We start from the raw sequence: 10,089 nt of genomic DNA, 5'->3' as shown, positions 1-10,089 counted from the left end.
GAGAGTGGAAAGTGGACATGTCCGGGGAAAACAGGACGGTCATCCTAGTTTAAAGCAGGAGATTACAGATACAGTACTTTGCTCGTGTCCTTGCTGCCCTGGGCCCTTTAGAGTTCGTGGGCCCTGGGCTATTGCCCAGTTGCCCATATGGTTAATCTGGCCTTGGGTGTCCTGCAGGGGCTGTGACTCATGGTCCAGCATGGATCTGACTTTTGCCAGCACTTTCTTGTCCCCCACCCATGGGCGTAACTGATGCGGGGTACGTGTGGTACATGTCCCCCGCCCTGCACTTCCTGTGTCAGTGCCATCTGTCCTCTGCACTTGTTTCAGCCACTTTAGCTGATATTGCAGGGAAATAAATTTCTCGGAGTTGTCTTTGAACGCACCTCAAGCATACACACACTTGCACAAGTGGATCTCTGAGCTGCTGAGCAGAAGCAAAACTTTCCAGTTTCTTCTAGACAATATACGTTAGATGAGGCTTCTACATGCAGATAGTGTTGGGTGATGGCTAGTTAATCTCTGTGAACTAGTTAACAGCGTTGTCTTACTTGCCTTCACTAATGCTGAGATTAAATATTATCCTTCCTTTATGTGCAAAAGTTGTGCTCACTGAAGCTTTCTGCATGTTTGAAAGAAATAGTATGCTATGTTATATTATTGTTATATTCAACAGACAGAAGTCAGGCTGGAGCCAGGACCGCAGCAGGGACAATGAGGTTCAGGTTAAGGAGAGATTTGAGAGAGGGTGTGTGTGTTTGTGTGTGTGTGTGTGTGTGTGTGTGTGTGTGTGGGGGGGGGGGTATACTGGTGCCACGAATGAGAAATTCAGGTGTTCCACAACTCTTATAGCAAAAGGAATGTAGAAGACAAAACATAGCTCCATGTACATCACAAGCAAATGAACAAAACACAATCTGTATGTACAGAAAATTTATAACAATATATAAAAGTATACAGAGATATGTGTGAATGATCCTGAAATATACACTGTACAACCAAACTGCAAATGAATATCAGCAAATAATAAGAAGCCTGCAATGACAACAATAATACAAGCCCAGGGGAGTTCTGCCATGTTTTGGAGTTGCTAATGCTAATGGTTAACTTCTACTGGTATGTGTACACATTCTCATCAGTTTCCCGGACGCTAACCCAACAACAGCCTTCCTCGTTGTGAGTCAAGATGGGTGAGTCCATGAATGTTAGTGACAGTGTGAGGTCGATCTGTCCAGCTTTTCTAATAATAGATTTTCACCATGTTTTCTATCAGAAGTTAATGCAGGAGATAGGTGTAGGAGACTATATTCATGTTCAACCTGCATGAAAAACTCAGAAACCCATTATAATCATTAAAAAATGGTTTTCTGATTCCAGTTACTGGACAACCTGCTCTACCTCCTGAGCTACTGCTTTGAGATGAGACTGAATGCGAGAGGATGATAAATAATTCAGTAAATCTATGAAAAGCCGGTCCCCCTCACTTCTGAGATGATGGTTACGGCCCTGCCCCAGCTCTTGTACTGAGTCCAGAGGACAGGCCAGGACAGAGCTGGACTTCTTTATCAACCTCTCCAGCTTCTTTCTCTCTCTGTGATGCTGCTGTTCCAACAGACCATCGTACAGGATGGCCGATGCCACTACATAGACTACATAGGAGGTCTTTTATTATTAAAGCATACAATGAAAGCAGTTCAATAGTTAAATTAGTAATTGAAATGATTTGAAAATAATAGTGTGTCTGCGTGTGCGCTAGTATGTATATGTTTACTTGTGAGGACACATTTTTGACTTTTCACCTCTTACATGGGAACATTTTAAAATTGTGAGGATATTTGCAATGTCCTCACGAAGAGAAAAATCCATAAGGTATGGTGTGAATTGACTTTTAGTTGAGGTTAGGGTTAGAAATAGCCAGGGTGCGATTTAGTGTGTGTGTGTGTGTGTGTGTGTGTGTGTGTGTGTGTGTGTGTGTGTGTGTGTGTGTGTCGGGGGAAGGGGGGAGGGGGTGTTGTCCTCCCTCTGCTTTAAACTCTGGTGATTAAACTGTTATCCTTGGTGGGAATAAGTTTTTTAGGCCCGAGCAGCGAAAGCGCTGCGAAGGCCTCTTGTTTTTGCTCCGATTATTATTCTTCTCTATTTATTATTCCGTGCGCGAAATGAATGGCTTTTTGGGGACCTTAAATTACCCCAAAACTCACAATATTTTGCAAACTTGTCAGGCCTGGTGAAAAATTTGATATTTTAAAGGTCCCAAAAAAATCGCAAAGAAAATGGCTGAACAGCACCCCCTACAAGGTGAAAAAAAAAACTCTCCATAAAGCTTAGTTTATCGTACAGTTATGAAATTTGGTACACTTGTAGTCCTCAACAGTCTGCACAGAAAAGTCTCTTGCAACCATGGTCAATATCAAACAGGAAGTCGGCCATTTTGGGTTGAAATGGCGATTTTTAGCCATTTTTGCCGTTTTTAGGGTCCGTTTCTGATTGGATTGCTCGGTCATTTTTCGCACGATCATCTCAAAAATTGTGTAAAATTGCTCAGAAGGGATGGGCAAACAAAATGAGATGAGGATTCTGAGTTTTCGTATATGTTGAAGGGGCGGGGCCAGGCCTCGAAGTTTGACTACTCGCCAAAAAAATTTAAATTGCTACAACTTCATAACTGAATGTAATAGAGTTACAAAAATTGCTGTGGTCATTTGTCATCCGCCCGCAAAGGAAATTGAATGGTCAGATGATGACATCACACAAGCCCCGCCCCCTCAGGACCAAAAAGGTCAAGTTTTACTGTGAAAGGTCCCAATTGGCCCCATTTCACTTAATCACCACAAATTTGTAGCTGGTAACTCAAACCAAATGGGGGCTTCTTGGCGTCAGTTTATGGGAGTTTTCGGCAGAGGGCGGGGCTGCGGCGGCGCGGCGAAGTCAGGCGTACCGCCGTGGCCTTACGTTTGCCTCCCATTTCGTCATTTCTAAAGATATCGTCATGAAACTTCTTGTGAGTGATCCTAGTCCGACTCCCCGAAAAATCTGATGAGAACATCCGGTGGGCGTGGCCTATTTTCTGAAATAGCGCCCCCTAGGACCATTAAAACTGTCAGCCCCAAGCCATGCTTTGACTGAGGATTACGAAATTTGGTACACTGATGTGGTGTCTCAGGACCTACAAAAAAGTCTCTTGGAGCCAAGTGCAAAGTCGCACAGGAAGTCGGCCATTTTGGTCCAAGTACGCGATTTAGTGGTTTCCACACACGTTGTTTGGAGAGTGATGCTCCGTCGCCCTTTTCTCCAATCGCCTTCAAACTTCTGCTATATACTCTTAAGATGTAGAGGAAAAAATTCAACTGTCGGATTTTAAATAAGTATAAAGGTATGGGCGTGGCTAAGCCTCAAACTTTGACCTGTCGCCACGCCACTCTTTTTTTCACAGCTCCCTATTGGACTCCTTTTACCCAATCACCAGGAATCTCTGGCAAATATCAGCACACAAGTTGAGGTCACTTGGTCTCCAGTACTGGCAGGTTTTGAAAAAAGGCGGGGCTTTGGGAGCATGGCGAAATTCGCCATCACGCCATGGAAATACGTTTGCCTCTCATTTCTTCATTTATCGTGATATCACCTTGAAATTCGTTGTTAGTGATCCTAGTCTGACCACAGATAGAAATAGATAGCTGAAGTTTGTGGGCGTGGCCTACATTCTGAAATAGCGCCCCCTAGGACCATTAAAACTGTCAGCCCCAAGCCATGCTTTGACTGAGGATTACGAAATTTGGTACACTAATGTCGTGTCTCAGGACCTACAAAAAAGTCTCTTGGAGCCAAGTGCAAAGTCGCACAGGAAGTCGGCCATTTTGGTCCAAGTACTCGATTTAGTGGTTTTCGCACACGTTGTTTGGAGAGTGATGCTCCGTCGCCCTTTTCACCAATCGCCTTCAAACTTCTGCTATGTACTCTTAAGACAAAGGGGAAAAAATTCAACTGTCGGATTTTAAATAAGTATAAAGGTGTGGGCGTGGCTAAGCCTCAAACTTTGACCTTTCGCCAATACATTACTTGACTTAATAACTCCCATGTGCATTATCAGATCTACATCAAATTTTGTCTGTGCTATCACTGACCACATCTCAACACAATGACAATGTGGACAGCTGACATCACCTAAGCCCCGCCCCCTGAATACAGGAAGTCTATTGTTTTATGCTGAAATGCCCATATTCGTCCCCTCTAATTTAGTGAACATGACACTAAGGTCATACACTGACTTCATGACGTTGTAATGACCAGTCAGATCTGATAGCTTTCCAAAAAGGGAGGGGCTTTGATGCCATGGTGAATGCTGGCGTGACGCCATGACCTTTCATTTGACTGTAATTTCCACAAACGGCCTCCGATTTGCCCGAAACTGAACATGGCAATGAACAATCATGCCCTTTAGCCAAGGAGGCACAAACGGTTGGTGAATGTTATATAATGTCACCAAAGCTGACCTCAATGGGACTTTTCTGTAGTTGGTCACAGTGCCCCCTAGACAGTTATCCTTGGATAACTTTAAAAAACATGGTCAGAATAGCATTAAAGTTGGTCACTGTCATCACACCACCAGTGTGGTAAAGATAGAGGATTCCCTAGTGGTGAGACATAAAATATAATGGTGGGCTCAAAGGGGATGCTGAGTCAGGGTGAGGTGAGGCAGAGGTGACCGTTAGCAGTTTCTGGTGTCGGGGTGGCCGACGTTTCTGTTTCGCAGATGTAGCCTGGTGCCCCGGGCTGCCGGCCAGGCCGGAGCGGCGCGGAGCTGCGAGGGCCGAACGACGCTGCTTGCAGCTTTAATTTTTTTTTAATTCTTTCTATATGAGGATCTTTTTGTGACGTCCATTGCTTTAGTACCGGGACTTTTTCCCAGGTTACGATGAGTACCGGTAGTTTGTCCAGCAGCTGTGCGTTTGTCATTTATTAGTCAACATCTCAGAGAGTTCTAAAAAAAATCATCATTAGTGCTAGTTTCATTTATATTTTAAGCACCAGAGAGACCTGTGGCTAAATATTCACATTAGTATAGAGTAGACTAACATGCATTAAGTTGATTTCACCTATATACATTTTAAATAATTAATACAATGACATTTTAGAAGGTTTTATTTGCTTGTTTCTGTGCATAAAGTTCATAGTAAAAGTAGCATTTAAATGTGTTTAATGTTTATTGTCCTTTTCAACTTGAACCTAATGCCTAACTCTCTTCTAAATTTTTCATTAATTTATACAGTTTTTTTTATTGCTCTCTACTTTTCTTTCAACAGAACAGACCCCTGTACTGCAGGATTAACCTGAGTGTCCCAGTCCTGGGCCGCTTTTTTAACCAGGAGGATCCCAGACCAGATTTTCGTCTAAGCACAGTCTCTTAGCGATGTTGCAAAATTTCCTGAAGCAGGATCGGCGACATGGTTGGGGTGCCACAATCAAGATCCTGGTGTTTCTTTTCTGGTTGGCAAGTGGAACATCCTACAGGGTGGTCTCAAGAGTGTTTAGGATGCCTCGCTCAACTGTCCATCGAGTCACATTGAACGTGGTCGCAGTTCTCCATCAGGTCATACACCTCCCCAACACTCCAGAGGAGATGGAAGTTGTGTCTCGTGGGCTTGGTGGGCTGGCTCGCCACAGAGCTTTCCTTTTTTTCCCCCTGTGTCCTGTCTGGCTGTTGTTGGTCTCTCTTCCGTTAGACCAAGCACGGGTACGGAGTAGATGGAGTTAAACACCTTTTAAGTTGACAGAACGAGGAGACAAATGATCAGAAGTCCATTCACTGTTTCGCCGCTCATGAGGGGGAGAGTCTCTGCAGCAAGTCCCGCGACCTGCTCTTGCCAGATGCTTCGGACAGACTCTCGCCGTTCTGCTGAAAACGGCTGATTTTTATTGAAGATTACAGGAATGTTACATACGTAGTTTGCCATACACACACGTAATTCTGCCATCTGCACCTGCAGACGCACGTCAGCTAATAGCCTTGTTAATGAAAGACCAATTCATCCCAAGGACATGCAACCTTGAGATGATCAGGACACATCCTGCAACATCCTTTGCTAACAAAGACAGTTGTTCTTGTATTGAGGAACTGAAGGAAGGAACGCTTTCACTCCCTTATGCAGCTGTTCAGCTTGAGCAGAAAAGGCACAGAGAGGTCTTTGATATTATAACAAGATTCCATGAAAAGGCATATAATAATGTATTTATGATAATATATAAGGGGCAAAAGTGAGAGATACATATTTAATCATATAAAAGAGCTTATAATAATATATGAAAGAGCTTATATGAGAGATATATATTTTCAATCCCCCTTTTGAACTCTTTTAAGAGTTCAATAAAGATATAAGAAATCAAAACAATAACACCAAATTCCATCAAAAAGAATCCAATAAGCAAAGTTTTAAAATACCAATACAAACAACCAATCAGATTACATTTACTCATCTTTCTAGCAGTAAACTAATACAAAAAACATGATCATACTTTCAACTGAACATGTTACAACATGTATGGATCGCATGCAACTCCATATGAGGGCGAAAAACCCTAATTATCATATGTTTATAGGGAAAATTCCCCCATGTCCCCCCATTTGTCATATCTCAATTTTGGGGCGAACGCCTGTTGGCATAGAGTGTGCATGCCTAGGACATCAATGATCAAAAGAAATAAAAACAACACAATCAAAAAACTCATAGAAATAAACAGTTTAAGGGATTGTTACAGAAATCACTCAATATTCTCACACTCTAACAACATCTTCTTCATCATGAGAGTCATCCCTATCATCAGAGAGTTCCCCTCCCAAATAGATGTTAGGATTGGCTAGTAACAAGGGCATCTGGATAATTGGGTCAGCAGGTGGAGGGTGTAAAATATTACCCTTGTAAAATAAATGAGGGTGTTAAATAGAACCTTTGTAGAATGTTCATAGGGTGGTTACTTCTTCCCCCTGTTGAGGTCCCTTCACTGGCTCCAGGCAGCTGCAGGGGGTGATGATGTCAAGATTCTCGTCCTGCAGGATGTGGTGGCAGCTTGGCATGCTACCTCGTCCCGCAGAATTGGTAGCTTGGCACGCTACTGCAGTCAGCTACTTCTCTTCCTGGTTTTTGGATCCTTTTTCTGGTTAGGCAGATGTCAGCTGCTTCTCTTCCAGGTTAGGCTCCTCCCGTCCAGCCGGACAGCGTGTGATGTCCTCTCCGTGATCCTGTATGGCCCGGTCCACCTCGGTTCCGTCCACTTCCTTTTGGTGACTTTTAGCAGGACCCAGACGCCTGGCACCGAAGGCGAAGTATCTTCGTGTGCGTGGTTTTGGTCCAATGAAGGCTTTCTCGGCTTGTGCAGTCCTTGATCTCGGCAGATAGTTGGTAGGAAGATTCACACTCCGGCCGGACCAGAAGTTCCCCGGACCGATCGCCTAGGGATTAGAGGTTATGCACAAAAATGTCCTAGCTCTTACTGACCCTAGCCTCTGATACCTTCAACATCAGACACATACAGTTACGAACAGCAAGCGCAATTAAAGGTACAGTGACATCACGACATGGACACACACAGACACACAAACACATACACATGCACATACACACACAGAGAGAGGGAGAGAGTAAGAATGTGTGTGGGAGAAAGAAATGAGTGGGATCCACTTTGCCACCAGCATCTCCACCTGTGTCACAGAGAAAAAATTACAAAGAAATTAAAACATAAAGCAAACAACAATAATTCAATGAGTATAAATGATCAAACTAAAATATACAACCATGCATGGGTTTTATAACAGTTCCGGCAACACTGGAGAGGAATCCTTGTATAATGAATTCTTAAGATGTCCTTCATCAATTAGAGGTTATAGCCAAATTGTTTCAGGATCCTGAATTTGAATTTGAATTGGTTAATTTACTCAGAATAGTCCAATGTCTTTGTTGATGTTTCTCAAGGCTCGGCCATGCCCATATAGATAAATAAGCAAACAAACAAGACAAACACAGTCAAACACACGGTCCATACACGTCTCTGTGCCCTCACACACCAAGCAAATGTCAGACTGAAGCGAAAGTGTGAAATACTTAACCTAACGCTAAATCAGTGGAAAGAAAAAATAGGACCTAAAGCGTGTAATCAAATTAATCCAACAAAACTTCCCATAACTGCTGTTCTAAACTCACGTTGCGATGTGATCTCTCCAATTAGAAATTAGGACAATCACTTTACTATCAATTCAACCAAAAAGTTTCAGGTTGTCCCTTACCTAAACTACTTGTCTTTCTTACCTTCTTTATTTTATTTTTTTAAGAACCTCACTTAGCACAAGAAATCCTAAGAATTAATTCACTACTTAAGGTTAATTCATAAATAACGAAACTGCAGTTACAGGTTTGTTTGAGCATAGTATTGGTAATCAGCAGTTTTTTTTTCCTTATCTCCTCATCTAGAAGTGTTTCTGTGCTACTCCTCCATCTATAACACAAGTTAGTATCATCCTTAAAGCATCTGAAATTAAGCTGCATTGCTAAATCAATAACGTGATTTGTGCTAAGAAATACTCCCCTATCCTCTTCCTTTTTCCAGTGGCGCTGAATGACAGATTTTAGATCAATTTAACGTTTTATCACTATTACGTTTCATTTAATTAATTTTGCTTTTTCTCTCTTATTTTTGTCTATTTATTTATTTATGTTATTTACTTATTTATCATGCCATCCTGTGATGATAATCTTAAAGACTTTTTAGCCAATTGTCGTCAAAACGGCCATTTAAAAATATTATGTTAAAGATTTCACAAGATAAAAATGTGAACATAATTTTTATCGAATGAGGGGTACAATTATTCAATATTTTTGTGACATTATTTTCTACGTTAGAACTTACAGCTGATAGAAAAATATAGGATCAGCTAGGTTTGGCTAGATCTGTTGGGAAACTCAACGGAGCTGAAACAACACTGTTGTCTCGGATGAGATGTTCCATGAATCATTTAGTCAGCTGGATGCCAAATTATTCATTTAATGTTTATTTTTATGCAATGAATGGAATGGGATGGAACGTTACTATAAACTATCCGGAAATTTGCGCATGTTTGCTCGAAGGAGAGAACTGTTGAAGCCTAAAGCGTTCTCCTAGACTTATAAATAGACACCGTTTCCTTAACCAATGAAAATAAGTGATGACGCTGATGTATTCCGTTTTGAAAAGAAAATAAGGCTTTACTGCATGTCCGCTGCAGCTGAGAATCCTAGGACAATAAAGATTATATTGACGTCCAATGGTGAGTTGGGCTGAAATCCAGGTTACTAATCCTATTATTTATTTATTTATTGATATTATTATTATCTTTGTTTAGGCTAACTTTCTCAGTTAACTATGTTCTACAGTAGTTTAGTAAATTTTCCACAGTTCTGACATTTCATCAATTCAACTGGTTGTTGCCAAAAAGCCTTGTTCATTACCTGACTGCAGCAAGCACTCTTTTACTGGGTGTAACCATAGGAAACAGTCTCTTTTGAGCCTCTCTTTGTAAGTCCAGGATGACCACCGTCATTGATTAAAGTTCACATGTTAGCACACATGCTCCCCCTTTTGTACTTTGTTTCATCAGCAGCAGGGCAAATAAGTTTCTGCCTCTTTGTCCATCTTGTAGTGCTCCCCGTCTTGATGTTATAAGTCACAGTTTTTGGTGAGGGCTTCCAGGTTCTCTTTGTATAGAAGTCAGACCCAAACATTCTTTGCAGCTGGTTGTGACAGGCCCACCCAGTAAAGTTCATGCCTCCACAATGCACAGCAAACGTTTTCCTTAAATATGTTGATTGAGTTGAAAGGACAGAACTTTCTCTTTTACAAATCAAAATCAACGAAGGTTTCTAATATTTAGTCAACTTTATTGACTCAAAGGTAAATCTAGACTATTTCCTATGCACAATTTTTCTGACTCGTCAAATCGGTTCTACACAGGTTTTAAACTTTAGGCACAATCTATCCCAAATGCAAGATCCCTCCTTTCATTTTTTATTTATCTATTTTATTTTGGGAAAATAACTACCAGTTTTTAACTCAAAACAGCCTAGT

General features: G+C 41.6%; 1 long non-coding RNA gene across 1 annotated transcript; it reads right to left on the bottom strand.

Annotated features, from left to right (window-relative positions):
* Positions 1 to 5,799: 5,799 nt before the first annotated feature.
* On the bottom strand, positions 5,800 to 9,305 carry LOC139071662 (uncharacterized). Its single transcript, XR_011521488.1, has 2 exons — positions 7,109 to 9,305; positions 5,800 to 7,074 (listed from the first exon to the last, which is right to left on the bottom strand). It is a non-coding gene; the product is annotated as an uncharacterized lncRNA (long non-coding RNA).
* Between the last annotated feature and the right edge of the window lie 784 nt (positions 9,306 to 10,089).

This window comes from Nothobranchius furzeri, chromosome 9 (genome assembly GCF_043380555.1).
Source record: "Nothobranchius furzeri strain GRZ-AD chromosome 9, NfurGRZ-RIMD1, whole genome shotgun sequence".
Classification (NCBI taxonomy): Eukaryota; Metazoa; Chordata; class Actinopteri; order Cyprinodontiformes; family Nothobranchiidae; genus Nothobranchius; species Nothobranchius furzeri.
This window is presented reverse-complemented; position numbering and strand designations above follow the sequence as displayed.